Source organism: Salarias fasciatus, chromosome 5 (genome assembly GCF_902148845.1).
Source record: "Salarias fasciatus chromosome 5, fSalaFa1.1, whole genome shotgun sequence".
In the NCBI taxonomy this organism is placed as follows: Eukaryota; Metazoa; Chordata; class Actinopteri; order Blenniiformes; family Blenniidae; genus Salarias; species Salarias fasciatus.
This window is the reverse complement of record NC_043749.1, coordinates 3,567,021-3,592,275: the sequence shown is the minus strand read 5'-3', so window position 1 is coordinate 3,592,275 and position 25,255 is coordinate 3,567,021. Positions and strand designations below refer to the sequence as shown.

The 25,255-nt window shown below is 45.1% G+C and overlaps 1 protein-coding gene across 5 annotated transcripts in view; it reads right to left on the bottom strand.

Moving 5' to 3' along the window:
* foxp1b (forkhead box P1b) overlaps positions 1 to 25,255 on the bottom strand; it is a 187,518-nt gene that overhangs the window by 136,444 nt on the left and 25,819 nt on the right. For 4 of the 5 annotated variants that reach the window (XM_030092283.1, XM_030092278.1, XM_030092280.1 and 1 more), the window contains one exon: positions 3,355 to 3,414. The exons of the other annotated variant lie outside the window; for it this stretch is intronic. The gene's annotated coding sequence lies outside the window, so the exon portion shown is untranslated. The remainder of the gene's footprint in view (positions 1 to 3,354; positions 3,415 to 25,255) is intronic. 5 annotated transcript variants of the gene reach the window in all.

Below are 25,255 nucleotides of genomic sequence, written 5' to 3'. Positions count from 1 at the left end.
TGTGCATATGTGTGTAATTTCATTAAAAAACAAATAAACAACCAGAAGCGCCAACTGGTGGCCTGGCAGAGTGGCTACAGTATTTTCAGGGTTTCTGCCATTTCTGTGGAAACGGACATTGTGCCGTGTTCACGCAAAGCATTTCTGAAAAAAAACAAATATTTTTAATATAAAACGTCACGTAAACGGAGTCTAAATGTCCTTGAATTCAATCAATAAAAAATATGTTTAATTCTACATTTTAAGCCGTTGTTGGATCAGTTTGCATCGAGCAGACACCACAGAAAAGTGTCTTGAGTCTCCTTCCTTGCGATCAGGCGTCTGCCGTCCTTCCAAACAGACACGATGTAAGAGCATTCAGAATGATGTCATATGCTGTTATTTTGTCCTCGCTCAACGTGAGCTTGTGCTCGTGCAGCGTATTGAAAAGGACATCCCCTTGGGCTGTTGTCTCATTGGGAGCCTACCTGTCACGGGGCTGATGTGACGCTCTTTGAATGCAGTGTGTACATGTGATCAGAGCGGCGGCGGCGGCGGCGGCGGCGAGCACCCCAGATGACAAACTGACTGCGAGCGTCAAAGCGGCCCTACAAACAGGCCTGTCCTCTCGCAGACAGGAAGCTGGGAGCGGCAGAGGCGCTCGCCTTGTCTGATCTGCCAGCAGCGTTCGCCGCCGCCGCCGCCCCCTCGCCCCCCCAACCCCCGTCACCGCGACCGTGTCTGATGGCGTGCGCGACTCTGCGCTGGACGGCTGTTTTGATTTCAGCCTGTGTGACACATCTGTTGCTTGTCACGCTGCCTTGTGCCTCGTCTGCGAGCCGAGCGCGACCGGGGGCAAATGTGACCGCGGTCGCGCCGCTCGTGTTTACAAACAGGGCCGGCGTGGTGCGCGTCGTGTTGGGGGTCAGGGGGCCCCTGGAGGTGCCGGGTGCACCTGTGCAGCTGGTGCCACGAGCCATCAATCCCCACAGCTCGCCGCAAACGCGCAGGCCGGAGAAGGTGAGTGCTCCGTATTAAAAGATGCATTATCCGCTAATAAAGCGGAAACCAAACCCCCAGTGAAAGTCGCCAGTAATTGCAGCATTCATTGTGTGTAATGTAAAAGGTAGAAAGTATAGATCTCGGTCACTTTAGCTTTCTTCAAGAATTCTCATTGCTGTACACTACCTGCTAAAAATCAATTATTTCCCGGCCGCGTCTAATTGAGAAAATTTGCTTCAGCTGTAAATCAAATCTGCGTGGAGGGAGCATTCCTCACAATGTGCTCTTTATGGGCTTTTAAACTACTCTGCAGGAGCGTTTCACAAAACCACCAAAATCAAGACCGCGCTACGCAACACTTCCACAGCCGGCTTTAATACATGAGCGATGACCATGGCTAATTGGATCCATTCAATCCATCCATCTATGAAGTACACATGCTATATCAGCGAAAATCAAATGACACCGTCTCCCTCCGTGTAGAGCCAGACCAGCACTAAAAGAACCAGAGAGGTGTTTATTAATGGGATGTTCCAGTAGCTTAAAACGGGTACATTCAGGATTGCTCCAGTCCAAAGTCCTTGTCTCTCCAATTAGTATTCAGAAGTGCTTTGTAATTACAAGTTTAGGAATCATTTGCATGCACAGTGCTGGTGTAATCATAAATCTGTGAGATGTTTTTTCTTAATCCTAACTATTACTTGTGTTTCTTTTTTTTTTTTTTTTTAGCTAATCAGATAGCAAAAATGGTTTAATTCAGAACCGCACTAAAAAACATAACTGCAACAGGAGTTTGCGAGCGGACAATATGCATGAGTATCAAACCTCAGCCTGTTATGTAAATGCGATCCCTCTTAAGAGGGTGGGGAAAAAAAATCTGAGATGGCTCATTTACATTGTCAAATGACACGACACTCACACTTTCCATTTACAACCGGGCTGCGTCTGCAAGGCACGCGTTAACCTGGGAGCCCACCGAAAAGCGTGCGCGCGAGCGAGCGAGCGAGCGAGCGCACGCCGCGGCTGAGGCGAAACCCCGAACGATCGGCTGTGATCGAACACCGTGACCGCCGTGTGGAGCGGCCTCGCCGTCAGACCACGACACGACGCGTAGCGGTGAGGCGGGGGGGGGGGAGCACGCCGCTGCCGTGGCGGCGCTCTAATATATTCAAAGAGGGATCATTTACTTAAGGCTTGCATCCAAGGATCAGTCTGGCCTTCATTAGCCTCAATCTGACACGGATGTGAACAACATGTTGGCTTGCCACATGAGCACTGCCCCTCCTTCCAAACACACACACACACACACACACACTCTCCTTCCCATCTCTGAGACCTGCACGGCAAATTCCTCTGGAAATATCACAGGTTGTTAGCATTCCAGAGAGAATTTTACATGGGTGTACACTCAGGCCTTAATTAGAGACTCTATTTGATCATTCAGCAGCTGGGCTTTATTAAAAATACGGGTTCACATCGCCTTACAGTCACCCCCGGCTCAGTGTGAAGGAGCTCGCAGAGGCAGAGGAGTCTGTGAAAGGAGAAAATAAATATTCATCACTGGATATGTCGGGTCCCCGTGTGGGGAATCTGCACCTGACGGGGCCTTATTTACCCCTGGCTTTAAACAACATCAAATACCCCTCATCCCGCCCGTGTCAAGATTTTGGAGGATTTTTAATTAGAAATCCTGATTACTAACGGTTTAAATGTGCAACAATTGACCATTTTTAAAGGCTTTTTATAACAAATATGCAAAAATGCCATTCATTTAAATAATGCCGTACAGATAGTACCGACGGAGAAATCTTTTCCTCAGCGCTTCTCAAAGCCTCCACCTAAATGTCAGCAGAAAACTGGAGCTACGTCGACCTGAAAAGAGCCAGAGAGATGTAAACTACATCTGACCAAGGTCGACAGGGACTATAAAACAAACACCGGGTTTAAGGTGAAGTCTTCTCTGCGTGAAGGTTAGCCATGTTTTGTGTTTACACTACACTGCAGGCTTTGAAATTGTTTTGCGGTGTGGAGTCTGCCCAGGGTCATTGTTTGTTTTTGACGTGTTTATACACCACACAAGGAGTAATGACTTCTCGGATAGTCTGGGGATGCCGACATGATCCGCCACACTATCTGCAATTTTCTTTACTTTTCAGGTTCACCGTTGGAGCGCCCGACGGTCGGCGCCGACGGGGGCACCGTCCGCCGCGTTGTGCGGCTCTCAGAGTGACGGAGGTGCGCGTCTGAAATGAGGAAATCGGTCGCCATGCAAAAGCCTTTCTTATCGTCTTGCAGCATGCAAACTGACAATTTCCATATAATGCCCTTCATTGTCCGAAGAGTGGCTGCGCGGCAAGTGTTTGGACCACTTACTTTGATCTGTGGCTCCACGAGACGTCACCACTGGAGGCTCCTGGATGGACCAGCGAGCAGCTGATGGGATCGGGGGGGGGGGGGGGGGGGGGGGGGGGGACAGTGGAAATTATTTCAAACATGAAGACATACTTTCCCACACAATAGTGGCGTCACGTCTTGTTATATTGAGGTGGATTCGTGTGTGTGTGTGTGTGTGTGTGTGTGTGTGTAGTCATCAGCTGTGACCATAACGGAGACACCCCAATCTGACCATAACCTAAAGAATCTCTACTCGGTGGAGAACAATGGAAATTAAACAGTGGATTCCGTCATAAAACCACAGGGGAAAAAAGGTCAGTCAGACTAAACAAGGATAATCTGCACTCAGGTTTTAGTGCTCACACATACACACACAGTCTCACACACACACTATTCCAGTTTATCGTGTCTTCCAGAGATATTGCATGACAACACTTTCAAGTGAAAATGTAAAACTTTTGTAGCGTTTTGTTCGTCTGTTTACACGACAACTGTGATCGGAGACACTGAAAACGCTGCGACTGGGTCGCCATGTTTTCTGAAACGCTGCTATTGGACGTGCACGCCATGGCCGTAGTGAATGATTCTTCTACACATACAAACACCAAACCAATCGGTTTTTCGTGATGACAACGGGAGCGACTTTCTTTTCGTAGAAACTTTACACAACATTCTCCCTTTCTGCACCATCATTTATTGTTTTACTGACTGCATAGCAGTCTTTGATTTACTCCACACAAATACTTGTGAGTGTTTTACAGAGCTGCCGTTCTGCCGACCAATCAATGGAAGGCGTTTTCCGACATGCAGCATTTACAAGTTGTCGCATATATTAAGTTCTTGGACGAAAAATCTCGGTTTGGCTACTTTTTCAAAAAAAAAAAAGAAAAAAAAAACCCACATGTGAAACAAACCACAGCGCACATTTTTTCATGTTACAGGACCCTTTTCTTCCAGCTGAAAGTTGTGTGTGTTCATGGCAGTTGGTGCCTGTGCCTGGTGTGGTTGCTTTCATGCCAGACTCGCACCACAGCCAGACCACCACTTCAGAGCAGCTGCTGGCACACACCAGAGTGCTTGTTCACACCCACCACTCGGTCCCAATATTTTAATTACCTTACATAAAATATTTAGCAAGCAGAAACGAAAAAGCTGCTGGATGAGTAAGACGACATGAAAACATTTGCGTGCAGATTAAGATGAGCAGCATTTGAACATACAGAAGGTGGGAACCTGTTCGTCCAGGGCTGTGTGTGTTCCAGAGCCACATGCAGCCCAACGTCATCTTCAGAGGCCGGACCAGTAAAATTGTGCCAAAATAACCTTTCATGTTAAACTTTAAGGTTTTTTTCAGTTTTGTGCAGAGCATACATGATTACAAAGTAACGATATCTAACAAAAACCACGATAATCTCAACATCAAGCTAAATTTAATGACAGCTTTTGCTATAAAATACAGTGAAGGATCTTGCATTATGCATGTTTTTACAAACTCACCCTGACAGCACGGCTTTCAGGCTAGTTTGATAGCAACCAATTTTCATGACAGAATGGTCGATACCTCGGCTCAGGTCTCAGTGGTCTGTTGTGTCTGCTGCTCTTAAGAAACTTTGATGTGTAAAACATTCAAGTAAACACAGATTGTCATTGTTGAGGAGTTTATCTCTGACATAATGAAATTTATAGCCTATAATCCTGACCTTAACCTGGCACAAAATCACATGTTAACCCTTACAAATGTTGATTTTCGCCTCTTCACATCATTTTAAATATCGTGTACTCACAGGAGCTATGATCAATTCATGCGATTCTATATTAACTTACACCTGTTTTTATCAGATTTGCTTAAACGATAACTATTACTCACCGAAGCCTTAAATGAACTTCGACCTAAAAGATGTCATTACATTAAGATTTGAATATTTCTTTCCCCATGAAACCAGATGAGTTCCCTCAGAATTCATCATGTTCCCACAATGGAGGTAAAACAGACTGGCACACAAACACATGCGCAACTCTCCGTTAAGTATGAGCGCCAGGGACACAAAGCAGGTCACTTTCAAATTAATATTCATTATGGCAGAATTAAATAGGTGTCCCAGAGCCCGCCGCCTCCTTTCACATAGCTGTGGATACATATTTAGCATCTAAAACAGGAACTCCCTTGATTAAACAAATAATGACACGAACCAAAAAAAAAAACTGTAACTGAGACCAAATTAATTTGCTCTAATTGCATTTAAACACTGCTCCTCCCTAACCCCAGATCGAGTATTTTTTTTAATTACTGCCTTCTGAAGTCTGAATCCCGCCAGTGTTGATGGGGAAAATAAAAATAGGCTGTATTTTACGGCCTGCGCTGGATGTTTGTGTTGAGGAGAAGTGACTGGAGCTTCTCTGAAATAGCTTGTTCATGCCCGGTCGCAGCGCCGCTCTGTCATTGGGCCCCGCTGCCCCCGTCGCCTCAGCGCCGGGAAGAAACGGCAAAATGTGTTTCCTGAAAGGGAGGAGAGGTGGGGGAAAAAAATAAAAAGCCCATCCTGCCCCGAGAATCACCGCCGCCCCGCCTGAAGCCCGCCGCCGCCGGCCTTTCTGCAGAGACAGCAGAAGTTCCCCGAGAGGGGAGCGTCTGCCAACTCAAACAGGGCTCGCCGGGCCCTCGGCGGGCCGCCCGGCCGCCCATGTGGGCCCGCGCCGGGCTTCCTGAGGGCTCGCTGCAGCTGGAGCGCTTTGAATAAAGGTAACGCCAATGTCACAGCTACTGTAAACTTGCTCGCTCGCTCCTGTCAGCAGGACGTTCCCAATCAAAGCAGAAACAACCCCACCTAAAACACAACGCATTGTTTTTTTTTTGTTTTTTTTTTTCTTCCCTTTTCCACCGGCCCCAAGTCCAAACTTCCCACGACTTTACAAAGAGAGCGGCGAGGCGAGAGGGCAGCCGCCGCTCCCTGATCCAGCCAAACAAAATGCCAGGAGACCGAGGAGTGACATTCAGCTCTGGGGGGTTTAAAAACACGAGCAATTTGAAAATGATTAGAGTCTTATTTTCCTGTTGAGCGCCTGACACACGAGAGGAAACCAGAACAATCAAGTCAACTCACTTTTCTTTTCTTTTTTTTTTCCTGCTGAATTTAGAAACACTAATTAGTTTTGCTCTCGTAAAGCCAACCTGAAAACGACCAATTAGAAAGTGAAAATGAGGAAACAAGAGCTTGTCGTTCGACTCGGTTCGGTCCCCGGTGCAAAACCTCGCCGGGATGACTTTCACGCAAAGCGACGTGGCGCCCGCCGATCTGGATGTCTCGTACGCGCTCCCTGCTTGGATAGAGGGGAGCTATTACAGATGTGTGTGTGGCCACATCAAGGCCGGGCCGGGCCGGGCAGATGAGAGGAGGCGGCCCGTCAGGCTGACCACGGCAGCAGCTGCTGCTGCTGGACCGCACCGCACCGCACCGCCGCCCCCTCGCAGGTGCCGCACGGCCGCGGTGCCGCGGCCATCCAGGGTTTTCCTCAGAACGAGTTCACGCATTACCGGAAAAGTCGGTGTAAAAACTTGTGAAGATTATCTGCTGGAATTTCACGGCGGCTCCCCCGAGCGGACAGCGGCCGGCGGTTCATCACTGTCGGGGCGAAGACGGATGGGCTGTCAGTGCCGACCCCCCACCCCCACCCACCCCGAACCTTACCCACCATCCAGCTCCTGGATGGGGAAGTGGCTAAAAAAGGCCTCAGCCTTTTTATTTTTTCCCTTTTTGTTTAACGGGGGGAGCAATTCTCAGATGCCAGCTCGCTGCCAACGTCCTTGCAGCCAATGGCAGAAAGGCCAGTAAGTTCACATTAACTGCAGAGTGTAACTGCACTGAACATCTGCTCATGAATGAGAGCGCTGCCCACTAACTCAGCCGGTCGAAGCCCGCTGATGAAAAATTCAACGCTCTCCTCGCTGGCACGCTTGTTTTGCACTATTCTCCTGAGCCCCCCCCCCCCAGAATTATATTAAGAGAATTTCAGCGCGGCCTGGTGTATCTGAGAGAACAGCTGGCGCTGAAAAGGGATCTGCCGCTCGCCGAGAGCTCGGGGACTTCACACGGGATCTGCCTTCTCCTGCAACATTTGTCCTTGAAGAGGGGAAAAAAAAAAAAAAAATAACAAGAGCGGGTTGATGTTGAGCATCCAGGTAATAATAAGGAAGAAGCAGAGGCTACATTTAGCTGATTACACGACGTGAATCGATACGGACAGGAAAGACAGAGGGCCGGTGGTGACAATAAGTAGCCCTTCCGCCGCCCCCCCTCCCTCTCCTTTGCTTAGCTCATTAGACGTTAACTAGGTAGAATCTGCCCCAAAACCCACAATATGGACTGAGGCTAATCACAAACAGAGGTACGGCTGTTCACGGGGGGGGTCAACCACATCAAAGACTCTGGAAAGTCTGAAGGCAGGCCCGTATCCTGACCTTCAATTGCAGCAATTATGCGCCTCATAGTTTTCTGACGTCACCGCAGAGACGAGAGGGGAGAAAGACGACCACGGCGCGGCGGCGAGAACCGAGCGGAGGGCATCAGTGACTGAAGGTGACACAGGCTTTCCTCTGACGGTGATGAAACAGCTTTAAGGAAGTGGCGACTGCTCGCAAACACTAAGAATAAAAGATTACCAAACGCAGGAATTTCACTTCTGTCTTTTTGGAAATACGGTTTGACAGATTTCTAGATGTCAGCAGTGAGTGAGTCAAGCGCCGCTCATTTAATCCTCCTCTCTGTTTCATAGTTCGGCGAAACTGAGGTTTCCGTCTAAAATTAGGAAGGGTTTTCACAACCCCTCAAGAGCAAATGCTAAACTTTCATTGAGTTTTGAGAGTGAATGAAAGTTTTTAGAAGAGCTCTCAAAGTGGAACTTTTCCAAAACGGCCCGGATCCATCGTGTAAATGGGAGAAAACGCAACTTTCTGGAAATAATCGGGCAGCATCTGCTTGTACACGGCAGAAACGCAGCAGAAACGCTCTTTGTGTGGTCTCTAAAAACAAAACCAACAGCACTTAACGAGAAAACGATGCACTTTCACTCGAAAAACTGCCGCGTGAACAAGGTCTGAAGCAGCTTTCACGCAGCAAAATGTGTCTGAACTCTGTGTGAAGACAGGAGTCGAGGTTTTTCACGGATATCGTGGTAAAATAATGAAAAAAAGAATCTGGAAATATGATCTCGCCGTCGAAAAGCCAGAGGATGTCTGGAGAGAAGCTCATTTAGCCGCTGACAAATGACGGCACTTTGTCTTCCTGACAAGATCCCTCCTCCATCAAATGTCCGACTTCACATGGAAATAGGAAATCACACATTATCACACTGACAAACAATTACAAACCCGTGTCATTAGCGGCAACCCCGGGCCTGGAGCCATTAGCGAAAGCACAATGTTGCACGCCGCGCTCGCCATTGGCAGGAACGCAGGACGTAGATGAAAAGCCGCTGATGAATCAATCACGGCACAAACAACCTGATGCTCGCGAGTTTGGAAGATCTGAGCGGCGCGGGCGAGCGAGCGAGCGAGCGGGGGAAGGAGGGGGGGGGGGGCTAAATAAATCACAAAATAATCTCAGGCAATCAAAAGTTGTGAATAGAGATTTATGTGCTGGCTTTATATTAAAAGTCAACACTTTAAAAGGAGCTTTTCTTAATCAGATACGGGGCATTAGTATCTATTTTAATACGTCTCACCGTGTCAGGCGGCAAATGAAAACGCTAGAACGGGTAAATATGACTGCTTACTTCAAACACAAACATTGTTGACACCTAATGTAATTTCAGCGGGACACTGGACTGAAGGCACACCGGGGGTAATATAATGCTCTTAATGAGAATCCCTTCCAGCTTCAGACCTTGGCGAGATAGCCGTAATAATGCATGGCTCCTCTTTTTTAATAAAATAATTGTTACAGTTATTAAAGATGAATCTCATCACAGTCGAGATGACAAAATAATTCATTACCAAAACCCGGGCTTTAAATAGCTGCAAATTATGAAGCACCAACCCCCCCCCCCCAACCCTGACGCCACCCTACCCCCACCCAGAGAAAATACACTTCCAGATAAATGGGCTCCTGCTTTCATATAAATATTGGATCCATGCTGCCCTTGAAAGGAGAGGAACACTGCAAACGTCCATAAATAAAGTTGGCAAAAGCACAATAAATTGAAAGTTCCTTGACTATAATGCAGTCATTTCTAACAGTTTCTAACAGTTTTCCAGTTGAACTGTGATTGGCCCAAACATTACAGTGAAGCCAAACACTCAACAGTCAAACGCAAACAGCCAAGTTCCCACATGAAACTGCGATACAAACTCAAACTACCTGAAAACTGTCATATTAAACACACCACACTTATTGACATGGTGTATAAAGTAATGTTTTTGAGTAATAAATTCAAATATTTAAATCAATTTTCATTGTAATACAGTTTTATGTTCTCGTTAAATGAATCTTCATGCTGTATATGAATATTTGTTCTGACATTTTTTTCTGTTATAACATTTTTATCAGTATATAACACAAATCAAAATATATAGTAATGAGGTTAAAGACTAAATTATATTGTTAACAAAAAGGATAAAGTTTAATCGAATCGATTTCATGTTTAATATCTTCGCTAATATCAAGTTATAAATTATTTGGTTGTTCTATTTTCATCTTAAGTTATGTTATCCTCATATCATCCAGCTGGTTTGATCAGAATTACTAAATAAGTCAGAATGGGACCAAAAGCTTTGTGTTTTACATGTGCAGATCAATTCATGCACATATTTAAATCCTGCGGACACATCAATGGTGTTTGAAATAAAGCGCGGTAATAAAAGTGCAGATATCACATCGGTAGGTGAACAGAAGGTTCAAAAATAATTTCCATACCGAACGCAGGAGGGGAAACGGGTGAAATTGTGCATTTTTCCAAACCAATATTGAATTTACATTTAGTGAGCCAGAAAACAAGAACTTTTTAAAACTTTATTCATGGTCTTTTATATATCAGCAAACTAGATATTGTAAGATTATTTGTATTTCATCCATATATGGAAAGTTATGTCTCTAAAAATTTTAAAATAATTCAGAACTAAAATGTGTTAAATAGTTTATTAGTGGCTTCAACTAAATGATGGGATGAATTAAATTCACTTGTTTTCTTACTCTGGAATTAGACCAAAATATAAGCAGGGAATAGATAAAACTGTTAATATCTTTGATGCTTTTTGATATAACGTTATATTAATACGTCGCTGGTGTATCATTCTTCCCTTCAAACACTCAAAAATGTGTTTTTCTTCTGTGTTATGACAATATTCCATCTAATATTTGATTCTAACATGAACAAGTTCAGAGAGTAAAAAACCTGAATGAAATCTACTCTTACATCCAGTAGTTTAATTTTTTACATTTTTATTTTAGGAATGAGAGGATGAAAAAGGAAAAGATTTTTCTCGTAAGAGTTTAAGAGACTGTTTTGCCAATTTTATAGACTTGTAAACACGTCTGCATTATGTCATTGAACTAGTCATCGCTGTGGCTCCAGTGTGACACCATGATGTGAAGAAAAACATTGAAACTCCTCTGAACACTGGGCGAGCTGCTCCCATGGTTGATGTGGCACATTGAAGGTGCTGCAGGTCAGAGGTCAGAGCTGCTAACAGAGGCTTCATGTGATAACACACTGAGCGCCAGCTCCACGATCACATAAAACTGGACATTTTATGGCTATAAAAAAAAAAATGTTTCTTTAGAGGAGTTTGAGAACATAAGAAAGGGGTTTTTTTTTGTTTGTTTGTTTGTTTTCCCCAGTTTCTTTCTACATGACTGTGCTGTTTTATCAGTTGAGGGGACATATACAGTTCAATCTCAACTTGAGTGGGCCAAGCCGGTGAAATAATGCCATAATAACCTTTAATTTGAAAATTTGAAGCTTTTGTCTGCTGTGGCACAGAGTGTACATGATGAAAATGTCTATATAATTAAACAATTACTAAAGAAAAAGACTACAATCTTGAGATAAAGCAAATGTCAATGTTACCTCCTAGTAAAAAGTACAGAGAAATGTTCCAGAAACTTCTCCTATAGCTGTTGAATTATGCATGTTTTTACAAAATTATTGAAAAAAAAAAAAAAAAAAGCCACCTATATTGTCTTTGAAATTCTTGCAATTTGCCTGCTGATTTGTCGAGCCGGATGGGAGCGTTTCGCAGGCCAGTTTTGGCCCACGGGCCTTATGTTTGACACCCCTGTGTTGTCCGCTGCTCTGTTGTTTTGACTGCCCTCAATACCAGCTGATAAATTCCCAGCACCGTGTCGGTTAACAAACAAATTGTTTTTAAAGACACATATAGCCCTCTGCTAGCACTACACCGCCGACCTGCTGCTGCCCGTATTCCCGTCGGCCTCGTTCTGGACGGCGCCTCCATGTGTGAAACGCCGAGAGCGTTGGAACACAACCTCCACCGCCGGTGCCTCTCCTCCCTCCCTCCCCCTCCTCTCTCACCCCCTTCCTGTTCACAGCTCTCCTCCAGCTTTATTTATGTATTCAAAAGAGATAATTTACAGTGATGGCATGGAAACTTCCCAGCATGCCTTTTAACCTGTCGTTTTTCACTCTCTCCGCAGCAGGATGTCCAGAGGAAATGCTTTATTAAGATCCTGCCGACATGAAGAGCCGCTGTGACTTACTGGTGCATTACTGTCTAAAAGGCAAAGTTATTTAGACCAATAAAAGGCTAATATATTGTTGGAGTGGAATTACACAGAAGTTATCTCTGCCTTAATAACATCACCGCAACCCCTGATGTTGTTTAGATCAATAAAGCCCATTAAAGTACAGACCTCGAGCGCAGATAAGGCTGCACTGCCACGGCGAAATACTGCGCGCCGGCCTCTGACAGAGCAGAGGTCTTTCTCCGACGCACAAAAAAGTGGGAAAAATGTGGTGGAGAAGAAGGGAAAAAAAAACACTCCAAACTTAATACCATAAAACCCTTCAATTGAATGAAGGTCATTGTCTGCCTGCTGGAGCCTCCTGGTCTCCTGATAAACAAGGAGGAAGATGCTAATGGATCTGAAATGCTGGTCAGATGAGGTGAAGGGAGGGAGGCGGATGTCAAAGAGAAGGGGGAGCGGCGCCCCGTTTACACCACGACGGAGCTCGGAGCCACTGAAAACGCCATTTTTCTGAAACGCTGCTCTAGTAGCCCAACATGCAAACTGCATCGCTTTCAGCGTTTCTGCTGAAAATGCAAAAAAAGATGCGTTCTCAAACCTTGAGTGTGATGACTTCAAGCCACCCGTCACGAGAAAAGAAGAGGTGTGAATGAACATGCAAACTACGTCCCGGCGTTTCTCCTCATCCTCATTCCTCAGAGCGTCCACAAGGTGATGCACTAAATCATCCCAGACCCTGCCGCCAGGACCGCTGGCTCCAGGCTCCGCCCCCTCCCGGTGATGACAGCTCACACATCTCAGGAGCGTGTGTGTGTCTGCGTGTGTGTGTGTGTGTGTGTGTGTGTGTGTGTGTGTGTGTGTGTGTGTGTAGGTTTCACGTGCACTTTTCACTGCAGCACAGAGAGACACCACAGGAAACCACAGGAAGCGGAGTTATGATGCTATCTCTATAAACACACGAAATGACAAACACTCCTTTTTTTTTTTTTTTTTTTTTAAGTACATCTTGTCCCCTATGGTTCCTATGCTGTCAATACAAGTTTACACAAACACACACACACCCACACACACACACAAAGGGTGGGGGAGCTGCAGAGAAGATGTAAACATGCATAGAAAAGAAAGAAAAAAGAAAGAGAGAGGCCTTATGAAGTTTTTCCGCTGCTTTTCGCACTCCTCTCACCGCAGTGTGTCTTAGCAGACCACTCTTCATGTATTCTCTTCACTTTTTGGAGACTCTCCCACAAATGTTTCCATTATCTTCCTTTTATATTGTGCTGTAGGCGCACAACAAAAAAAAAAAGAAAAAAAAAGGGAAGATAGCAACCTGCTTCGCAAAGAAAGTTTCTTAACAAATGAGCAATCTCTACTCGGCTCATGCTCACAGTAAAATTACAATGACTTATTGGCAGAAAACAATAAAAACTATAAACATAGGAAAGCCTATAATCTGAGCTTTCTGTAACTGTGTGAAAATCTGTCACTGCACTTCATCTTTAGGAGAGAAATTCTGGCCTAAAAGAAGTAAGAAGGCAACAACTATTGATCATTTTTCAAAACAGGGTCTATTTTAAGTAATAAAGACAAATTAAAGGGCGCAGGGGTGTCAAACACAGTTCAGCTCAGGAGCGACAGACAGGCCACTTTCACCCTGAGTGGGACGAACCAGTACAATATTTCCATAATAACCTTTAAATTCAGATCTGAAAGTTCATCTTTGCTGTGGAAAAGAGAATTCTTGACGAAAGTGTGTATAGTTTCACAAAAATAAAAAAATTCCTGAAAATAACTACAAACAATTACAGAAAGGCGATGATTCTCTGTTTAAGTTGTTTTATCGGCTAATTCAGCTGTTTGTGAAGTATTTCCCAAATGCTGTATATATTATGAAGCATCAACATGCAAAACATATATGTCAGAAAATCACTGACTGAACTGTGATTAATTAAAGAAAATTGTGAAAAATTCCCAAAACCTAATGACAGCGAAGATTAAGGGCAAGAGAAAGAGCACTGTTAAAACAGAGGCATTGAAGTCCTTGATTTCAATTTTCGTATTTCCAGCAAATCATATCATGATTGTAACAGTCTTGTATCATCTATAATTACATATTCTAACGAATATAAACGATTACTGATGAGCTCAGGCATTTTTTTTTTGTGAATTTAGTGTGATAAGATTTTTTTTTGTAGCATTTTGAATTTGCAAAACCTAAAAGCACACCTTGCACAATTTAGTCACATGATAGTGAGTTATACACGACAGCATTTTGAAAACGAAGTCTGTTTACATGGAAATGATAGAAACGATGACAACGGTGCACACACACGGCGCGTTCACGGAAAATCCTACAGACGGACGACAAAGTGGCGCCGCTATTACAGGTGAAATCTAAACTATAAAACTACCCATGTGTTGTAATCTCACACAAGACTCGCTGTATCACGCTACAAATAAGTAATAAAAGGGTATTTTGGAGATTGCTGAAAGGTCCGTGACGGCGAACACAGGACGGCGCATCCATCACAGCAGTGACTGTGAATAATAAGTTCAAGTAGCACAGCGTGATATTACCCCACAGTAAATACACTGCAAGCAAAAAAAAAAAAATGGAAGAAAGATGAGGGAGAGAAAGGACATACAAGAGAGAGCAAATCTTCCAGCAGCAAGCCAAAGCATAAATAAAGTGTGGCACATCTTTTACCTTCTTCAATTATCTGCCTTTTGACATGCAAGCTGAGCGCAGTGTAATTAACATCTCAGGAGATAATGGGGTCGCTACTCACTGATCAATCTCCCACATATATTATCTGCCTTTTACCAATCCCACCGCCTGTTATTCCAGGAAGGAAATATTCTGCAGCAGGTTTTTTTCCCCCCGTTTTGGGTGGGGGCATTTAATAAAACTCTGGTAATAGGCCTAATGACTCATCCAATTGAGCTCATCTTCCAAAACATCAATTAGGCTAAGACCCGACTCACACGGGGGCATTGTCTATCACGGTAAATAGCAAATCTTTTCCGATTCATGCCAGAGGTAACCGCGCTGTCGTCGTCAATTACGGACGGCATCACAAACAAAGGAAAAATAGAAGGAAAACATGGAGATGCTCTGCGACCGCGCCCTCGGTGAATTCAGCACAAACCGCTGGAATGACTGGATGATGTCCGGACCAGATACTGAAAATAAATAAACAAACACAGGACCATGCCAACCAAAAAATTAGATTTCTCCAAAAATCTCACAGACTAACTAAACTACAAAGCGGTAACAATAATTGGTCTAATTGGAAAATGTTATGATGTTGGACTGAAATAAACATCTGGTCAATCTTTAAAAAAAAGCCCCTGCAAAACCCAATCAAACCTGCATTAAAATGCAGGCTGAACCATAATTTTGGTGAGTTTAATGCAGCTGATACCAACAAATCCAGCAGTTTCAGTCTTGGAAAAGTGAAATTTTCATGCCATGATACTGTATCTGGAATCGGAAACGTAAACATTTTCAAGTCTCTTTAACAGGCATTTCTGTCAGCAGCTCCAAGTTGACACATGTACATACAAAAAAAAGAGACCAATATTCAAATGCACATTTCTTTTTTAATACTTTATCTCCTCTACCATATCTACTGCATCTATCACATCAACTATTTGAAGTATATTCAAAAAAATCTTGAATAAATGCAAGATCTACTGTGCCAGCAGCATGGTTTTTTTAAAAAAAAAGTGTAAACTGGTTGTGTTGCATTACTTGTCTCTCATCTCCCTTCAAACCAACAATCTCTCGTCGTCACAGCTTTTCTGAAGTGACGTAAACCCCCCCCCCCCCCCCCCCCCCCCCCCCCGCGCTTGCTGCACAGCGGCTCTCCCTCAGGCTATTTGCCAGATGCCTTTGAACAAACCTCAAATCAGCCCTGAGATTTACAGTCGGCGTGTTTGTGCGTCCGTCCGGCCCTCCCCCGTGCGCCGTTCCTACTGGGCCTGTTCGCAGGAGCTGGCAGATTTAGTGAGGATTCGTCCCCCGACGGAAGTGACTGACTGGCGAACTGACAGAGTGGGCGGAGCTTTGAGAGGGCACAGATCAGCACGAGGTACAGACGGAGCAGAGGCCACACTTGATGCCCAATTTTCATCTTGAATGAGCCGGACCGCTAAAATAGTAGCATAAGAACCTTTAAACCTACGCTAAGGAACTTTTCAACCTTAATAAAACATTTTAATATCTTTTGTGATGATACTTCGACTTACAACTAGTTGAATGACCCCTCTGTCACGGCCTGAGGGCGTCAGTATTGCTTTCACTTGGACTGAGCAGCTGTGAGGAGGGTGGTAGGAACCCTGCACACTAAAAAACTCCAAATGTGCGGACTGCTTTACGGCATGCGTCACATCTTGATATAACATTGTTTAGCCAACATTAGATTCATTTAGATTCATTACCTCGTTGCTATCCATCCCTCACACAGCCACTGGAAACAAATGAAGGCGAGTTCAGTCCGACAGCATTCACTACCGCTTTTGTCCACTGGCGCCGCCAAAATCAACAAAAACTGAAAGTTCCTTAGGGTGCTTTCACACCTACAGCATTTGGTCCGCTTGAAGCGGACTAGCGTCCCCAACTCCTGCAGGTTCGGTTCGTACGCGCTGGTGTGAAAGCGGACCAGTTAGTTTTGGTCCGGGACAAAGAACCGCACCGAGACCTCCTCGAGGAGGTGGTCTCGGTGCGGTCTCGGCGCGGTCCGCTGCTGATGTGAACGTTGACCAGCCTCGGTCCTGTCCGCTCTGTTGTGGAGAAGGCTTTTTGGTCGGCGGAGGCTTCCGTAGCAAGCCGCGCGGCGCATCACGTCACACATGCTGGCCAATCAGGGTTCACTTCTGCCACCCAAAACACACTATTATGTGAACAGTGCCACCAAGGGGCAGGAGGGTCATAGTGGATAGTTCATCTGCAAAAACAAGTGGTGTGAATGCGAACCAAACTAGTTGACAGCTGCAACATTTATGAATAATTTATGTCCGAACCGAACCACTCTAGCGGACTAGTAGGTGTGAAAGCACCCTCAGTGTTGCTTTAAAATGTAAACTTTTCTTTATTGTGGCGCAGACTATACACAAAAATACTGTATTGTGTCCGCTACTCTTAAATTTCATTAAAAAAAAATTTTTTTTCTTTTAATTTTTTAAGTACTTGTTCAGTGGGCCATATTGTAGCTTCTTGCGGGTCGATTGTGGCCCGCGGGCCTTATATTTCACAACCTTGCTTTGCACTCTGAGCTTGTAGAATGGGTAAAAACTGCACCTCTGTATCGACTATAGCTGGTTTGAGACTGCCTCACGCACAGATTCATACATCAGACCTGAAGTTGTGTTAATGCATCGATTTCACAGGAAGTTAAAAAAAAAAAATAAAAATGGAGAGATTGCTTTAAAGATCAACTCAAAGTTAACCCAACTCTCTACAGCTCCCAAACTCTTCTCCATCAAACCACACAGATAGACGCTTCCAAAGTGAAAGCCTCTGTCTGAAATATGAGCTAAAGAAAAAAGTAAAACAATTGCTGCAGAGGGGCGTTATTAAGGCAGAGCTGTCCGGACACGCGGGGGCTGTTTTACAGTTTCGGCTTTACCAGATGTGCGTTTTATGTGGCAGGTTCTCCAGAGTTTAGATGCCGCTGTCCACACAGACGGGCCGTGAGGCAGGTCGTAAAAGTAAAAAAAAAAAAAAAGAAAAAGGGGGAAAAAAGCCTGCCTTTGAAACTGAGTGGATTAATGGCGACGTGACAGCCATCGCGCACAGATCACAGCGACTCACCTTCCCGGGACGATCGCATGTGAGCGTTTGGCAACGCACCACATGAAAGGTGGCTGACGGCGGCGCTTGATTGACTGAGAAAGTTCGGTTTTAATTTCATTAGCGGAGACTGTGGGTATTTCCTCTTGGGTGGGTTGATTTAATCTTGCACACACTCCAAGCTTCAAAATGAGCCCTTTACTGTAATGTAGCCGAGCTGCCGGGCGATGACAATGGTAATTGTGCTCCAACCACGGTGTACAGTGTAATTACTGGAATTTACAAACCCCCCACCGCTCTAAAAAAAAAAAACCTCCTGTTTTACAAGGTAGGATTCCTGGAAGGGTACCTACACCTTGACTTTATAGACTTACCTCTTCTTGGACATTTTCCATTTTCTCAACACATCCTGATTCTGAAATGACTAATGAAGCTCCCAAAAAAAAAAAAAAAAAAGACTGTCTTTAACCTTTGTGGGAACACCACTCATACATCGAGATTACATACCCTAAAAAAAGCTCAGAAAACTTTGTGTCTGAATTTGAAACACTACAAAAATATAAAAAAAAAAAACTTTCCTCTGTGTGAAAGTCCAGAGAACCAACCCTCCTTTCACCTCATGATCCTCATGCCCCAAATGCACATTTTCATGCTCCTCTTAGCAAACATCCTACATAAGATAAGGGAGATCTCAAGATAAGATCTTTATTGTTCTTTAAATTACACACCGCCGGTGCACACAAGAGTGACATTCCTTTGCAAATTTTTCAGACCGCAACAGTGAAGGCTTTAAAAGTGTCTGAAAACAAAACCATAAAAGTATAAAAAACAACCAGTAAACAGTGATAAAGTGATAAAAGGTGCCTGGATGCATGATAATGCCGCTCCGGTCTCCATATATCATCTCTACGGCCTGCAGTCACTCTCTGATCTGCGTGCAACAAGCAATAGTAGTGAAATAAAATAGTGGTCATGTTTACCCTCTGAACAATCAGTTCAACAACGTGCAGAGTCTTTATGGCAGGGTTGGCAAATATAAGGCTGGTGAGCCAAAACCGGCCCTCAGAAGGTCAAACCCGGTCCAGGAAACAGCCAAGCAAATGGTCAACAAGCAAAAAATAAAGAATGTGAATACATTTCTTAGAGGATGTCATGCTTCTCTGGGTGAGTTTTCAAAAATACGTATAACTGATCAGCTGCAAGAGAAGTTTTGACAACATTTCACTGTATTTTCACACCACAAGGTTTCATTAAAATTAGCTTCATGTTGAAGTCACAGTCCAAAGTTCATATTTAGAGGTTCTCATGGCTGTAATTTAGCAGTGTGGTCCTCTCAGGATGAGACCGGACAGTTTGTGGCCCCTGGACCGAAATGTGTTTGACACGGCTGATTAATGGCAACATTCACAGCTTCAACAATCAACCCCTGTGATCATTTTCACAGTTAGCACAATCAACCTTTTACTGCGAGAGACCCTATTTGTGGAGTTATTAACTGAACAATGACCATGTTTCCACCTTGTACCGATGACCTACATTGGATTTAAAAAAGAAAAATCAGCATCCTGATCATTTTTATTAGTTTTTGCACCATGTTTTTCCACTGTTTACTGTTTGCACTGTGTACCAATGTGATTGTTTTTGCACCTACATGCTTCTTTTCCTAAAGGGCTGCTTTGGACGCTTGGATTACGTAAAACCTAATGACAATCTTTGCCACACAATGCAGCCTCAGAGCGTCCCACTCCTTCCTCGCCGGTGACCTGTGTTGACTTTGGTACCACCTCCTGGGCCAGGCAGGAAGGCTCGCTGAGTGAGCTCTGTGCGGGCTGCACCCAGACCCGGCCTCGTGCACAATGCAGACGGGCTGGACCTGCAGCAGGGCGGCCCGGCTCGGCTCGGCTCGGCCCGGCTCCTCCTCTCCAGTAACCCACTTCCCACTCCTCATCAGACCTGGGAATTGTAGTGCGAGGGTGGAGATAGGAGGAGGAGGAGTGTGTGTGTGTGTGTGTGTGTGTGTGTGTGTCTAGTGGAGAAAAGGAGGAGGGGGGAGAGCAGGGGAGGGGGGCACATCCTGCGTGAAACCGCATCCTGAACAAGCATCGCTGCATCTCACTGTAAATAAATACTCTCTCCTCCGCGCAGCTTCCGTCAACTGTCACCGCCTTGGCTCCCAATCACCTTCAAGTCCAAACAGGAAAGTGCAGGGAGGCGAGGGAGATGGCAGATATGAGCTTTAATTTGCTTCTCGCTGCACTTTGGCCCAGGCGAACACTACTTCCTATTCTCCTGCTCTGACCAGCTGCCCCGGCTTCGTTCCAGACCCTGAGTCCTTCCTGTCACCTTTCATTACTGCATTATCCAGGAGGAGGCTCCCTGTGTAGCTGGGAAATCACCATTTGGTGGTAGACCCTCCCGCCCCCCCCATCCTCCCCTCCCCGCCTCATTTATGTTGCATTGTGCGAGACATTCAAAGCCACGCGCGGCGTCCTCAGAGGAGCGCCGCCGCCTTGTTACCTGCTAATCCCCCGAGCATTACAACAGGAGATGCAGCTGAACAACAGAGCATGACGAAGGCAACAACTGAGACACGACAAGGACTCGCTCCGTAAATTGCTCCGTGTCGCCGGTCTCTCATCGCACTGCTTCAGAGTGTAAACATCTATTATTTGATTAGGTATTAAAAGCCTGCGGGAGAACGGTATAATAAAATGTTTGTGAATGGGGGCGGCTGCCCCGCAGCAGGTCCCATTTCAACTTTTCTCTCTTCCGAGAGTGAGAGCGTCCAGGCCTGCAATCCTCCCCGCATTGTTTTATTACACTTGAATGAGCTGAGCTGAAAATTGCATGCAGCTGCCGACTGCGGCGCTTCAGCGCCGCGGCCCGAGCCTCGCCGCGCCGCGCTCTGCCCACCAGGCCCGAGGAATCATTCAGTAACTGATCTGTCAGAAGACGAGTGCAACACACGGCTACCGGCTTCATGGGGGCGTGTTGTTGGGAAGAATTAAATGCTCATTCAAAACAAGTTAAATCTTGCTGCAGCAGACTGAAGAGACCCGATGCAGCGTGGAAACCCGAGCTGTAAACAGGATGTACTGGGACTTATTTCATTAGCTGCTTTGTTGGCTGTTTTTTTTTTTTTCTTCCCTTTTTTTTAGTTTTATGTGACAATGTTTTGTTGTAATTGACTTTTTAATGGCAGTATGGGGAAGATAAATGTCTTTATTATGAAGAGTATTTGTGTTTACAAGGTGTCAATCAGGAGGATTGGGCTGATAGGCCTGAAAATCAACCGTTTCGGTTATTCCAATGCATAAAAAAATTTCAACAATTAATTATTTCATAAGAAAGACACCAAAACCTAAGTGGGAGTTTTTTTCTGTTTGGTTTTATATTTAGGTGACAACTCATTTGAAGTGCGGATAACCCACACTTTAAAGTGATGCCTCTCAAGTAGACGCATGTGAAACTGCAGCAGTTTTGGCAAATAGTGTCAGAAAAACATGAGAAAGACTCTCAGACTGCCGCCGGCACTCGGCTCAGGCTGTGTGAGAAACAAATCTATCAAGAGAAATTTACAAAAAAGTTAAATCTCACATAAATAGCTTAGTCCTTCCATTATAACAATTTAAATAGTATTTTTTGGGCAATAACTGACAATGGTGTTGAACTGTATAATAATAAGATGACATAGTAATGTGTTTCATGTTGCATTTTACCCTATAAAGTGATATTTTAAAACATTTCACATGATTTAATTCAGTAAAATAGTAAATGAACACATCAGACTGTTTCATCTTAGCGTAATTTGAAACTTCTGAAGCGTTGCATGTGTTACATTATGCTAGTTTTTAGAGTTAACATGTAAATACATTAACTTTGAATGCATTTTAACGTACACTTTGTGCATTTGTCATTGGCAATCAACAAAAAAATTAATATTTGCTTAATTTAAAAACATTATACACAACATATAAAAAAAAATTATGTTTAGGCTAATAGTGATTGGGATGATTATAATAGTATGATATATATTAAAGTGTGGCAGATATCTCAGTGAAATACCCTCTGCTGAAAGAGCAGCGCTGCTTTTAGAGTGATGACAATCTACGGTTTCAGGATGCTCTGTCAGTCCGCCTCAATCAAAACTGATGATCTGAGCAGGAAGATATAGGAAGGAGCGCGGAGATAATCAATCTGACGGCTAAGCATGCTGTACACAACTTAATCCGAGCCGTTTCTCAAAGACACAGAGGGCGGGAGAGGAACGATCACCGTTTCCCAACCAGGCCTGCAGTGAAGACGGGAACGTCGTACAGATTCATTTATGGGAAAAGCTCAGCAGGGGGGAAAACTAGAACAGAGATGCTCTGATTGCGATGGAGGACACTATTAACACAAAGAGCCTCTGGCTCCTCGCCACGCCGGCGGCGTTACGCCGCGGCCGCAGCGTCACGGACACGTTGTGGCGTCTTGATCAGACGGTCACAGGCGCCTTCCTCTTCGCCTTGCTGACCAGACACACTGCTTTACAGGGAACATCTCACTGAGCACGTCCCAACCTGCCTATGGCACGTGTGTGCGTGTGTGTGCGCGTGTGTGTGTGTGTGTGTGTGTGTGGGAGGGAGTGCAAGCGCCTGTGAGTTTGGGTGTGTTTGTGTTTTATCCTCAGGACCCCCGATTGTTGTTCATTTCCTGTGCACAGGCAAAATAAGCACATAAAGGCCAAAATGTGCTCTTCCCCGGCCTTCACCCACATCACAGCACTTTTCCGCACAAGTGGCTAACCAGAGATAATTATACAATTAAAACAATTTTCCGCATCTATCTGTCAGACTGATCTAATTCACCATTCGAATGACACTAATGGAGGGAGCCTCTTTTCCCCTCCTTCCCCGAGCGAAGCCGCTTTCTCTTTATCGCAAAACACACCAAAGCCATCTGCGGCCGAGCAAAACAACAGAGAGCCGAGAGGGATGGCCGCCTGTTTATTTGCTCCGCCGTGGTGACGAGTAAAGTTAAGAGTCAGGACTCTCGCTGCGGCGAGGAAACGGGGGAGGCTCGCTCGGCTGTTGCTTCAAATTAACCCTTGGCTGGAGGAAGAAGAGGAGACGGAGTGACCCTGATATTTTCAGAGACAACACTCCCTTCAACATTCTGACATTAATAATTCATCACGACAAAATACATTAGAGAGGCACAATACAAGAAAAATCATACTTCTTTTTTTTTAAAGGAGCCCTGCGACATCCAGCAGCGGGACGTAAAGAATAAACTAATCTTTCACTGTTTAAATGAAGCATGAAACAATTCCTCCAATTCAGCGTTTGTGCCGAATATTGTGTCCGGTGGTTTTTCTGTGTGGACGCAGGCGGCGAGCGACGAGGGAGGATCTCTCCAAAGCCTGACCGGGATATCCTGCGCCTCCGTCCCACCCGGAGCGGACCGGGGCTGCAGAGGGGAGCCGCTCCTCCCCGGGCTCGGTCGGGGGAAATGCCTCCGTCCTCTGCCGGCTCCGCTGAGGCACGGCGGCGGCACAGAGCTTTATGTTTATGAGCCGCCCTGATGGGACACACATATCCATTAGATATGAGTCCGCTTGTGGAGGGGGGGGGGGGGGGGAATCTGGTATTAGCCCACAAGCAAGTGCCCCATCAGCAAGGAGGGAAAAGCTGCCTTTTATGGCAACAGATCACAGACTCAAGCCATTGGCCACAAAGCCCACAAATGAGGCGTTAAGTGTAGTGGCAGAGATATGACCCTCCTCTCAGCCGTGCACGAATCTGCCCTCCGATTCTCTTCTCTTGCTCCGCTAGCTTAAAGAAAACACATCTAGAGATGCTCAGCCGTCCCACAATCACAAAATAACAACTGTCACCTGCAGCAGAATTCATTAAAACGGCGGCGGCGCTGCCGTGTAATGCAATTTTGATAATTGAATATTAATTCTTGTACAATATTTGGAGAGATTCCTAATGGACGCTTTCTGTAATTAATTGCCAGTTTGAGACGAGGCTAGTGCTGCAAAGTAAAAAAAAAAAAAAAAAAAAAAAATACAACCTGACATGGAGATTGGGAAACAGAGAGCAGCAGCGCGGGGGCCTGCTGGGACGGTTTCATCATCGCGCCTGACCCCCCCTGCTGCTGGGAATGGCAGGAGATGTGGAGGGGAGGGGGGAGGGGGGGAGGGCAGCGGGGAGGAGATAGACTCCTCTTCACAGTCAGAGATTTAATTGCACGCAGATTCCATTACCTCTGCACAAATGTCACATTCTCTTCTGATCAGGGGGCACGGCAGCCACTGGCGAGCAGCCAGACGATGGCGCAGAAAGTGCTCGGCCAATCAGAGCCGGCGGGGCAGGCAGAGGTGAGCGGGGGGACAGCGAGGCAGCCTACTGTACGCCAAAGATATTAAAAAACAAAGGAGAGTCACCAACACAAAGGAGCTGATGGTGCAACAACCGGGCAGAGGGCGATCTGATATATGGAGAGATGCTGAGAAATGGATCAGATTTTAAGTGGGCAATTAATATGGTGACATACGATTAATCAGAAAACACTCCTTTCACCTTCACACCCAAAACACTCCAGCACGCGCCGGGAGGGAGGAAGAGCTTTGAAAAACTGCGGCCCGCAAACAGCATTTACAGGGGAAAACGTCGAGTCACCAGATCGGATAATGAGACATTTTTCAGCTCTATGAAAATGTGGCAATATTTCTACGGTATTGGCACAATCAGAGGAAGAGTGAGGCAGAGAGGATCAAGCCTTAGAGTGACCAAAATGTTGAAAGAGAAGTAAGAAAACTGTTGAAAAATATGGTGTTATTAGGTTGTTGTTTTTTTTTTGTTCACACAATAGAAAGTGACTGAAAAGAAAAGACCTTGACTTCTAAAGCAGCATCAAGTGTTTGAGGTAAACTTCAACAGAAAGTTTTCTCAAACACCTTGAAGCACAGACCTTCTGTAAATTCAAGCCGGCCGCAGATCTTCACTTTCTTCATGTAATCCCCAAACAGACGATGTGATGCTGAATTTACTGTGACTTCCAGGAATCCTCATTTGGAATTACCCGTTTAAAATAGGACTCGGACGCTAATGGCCGGGACTATCGTGTTCTGCTGCACAGCGAATGTGGATCCAATCTGATATTTACTTGTTCATGGTGGGATCAGTTACTTCTTTCAGAGATGTCTGAAACCTTCAAACACAACTGCACATTACAAAAGTTACTGTTGACTAAATGCTATCCATTCATTCAAATAAATAAAAAAAAAAAAAGAATTCTCCTGAATGTTAAGTCTGATTGCAGAGAGAGAAGAGCGAAGCTGTGACCGACCAAAGCGCAGCAGAACAACTTATTCCTACTGACTGCTGAGTAAAAAATGCAT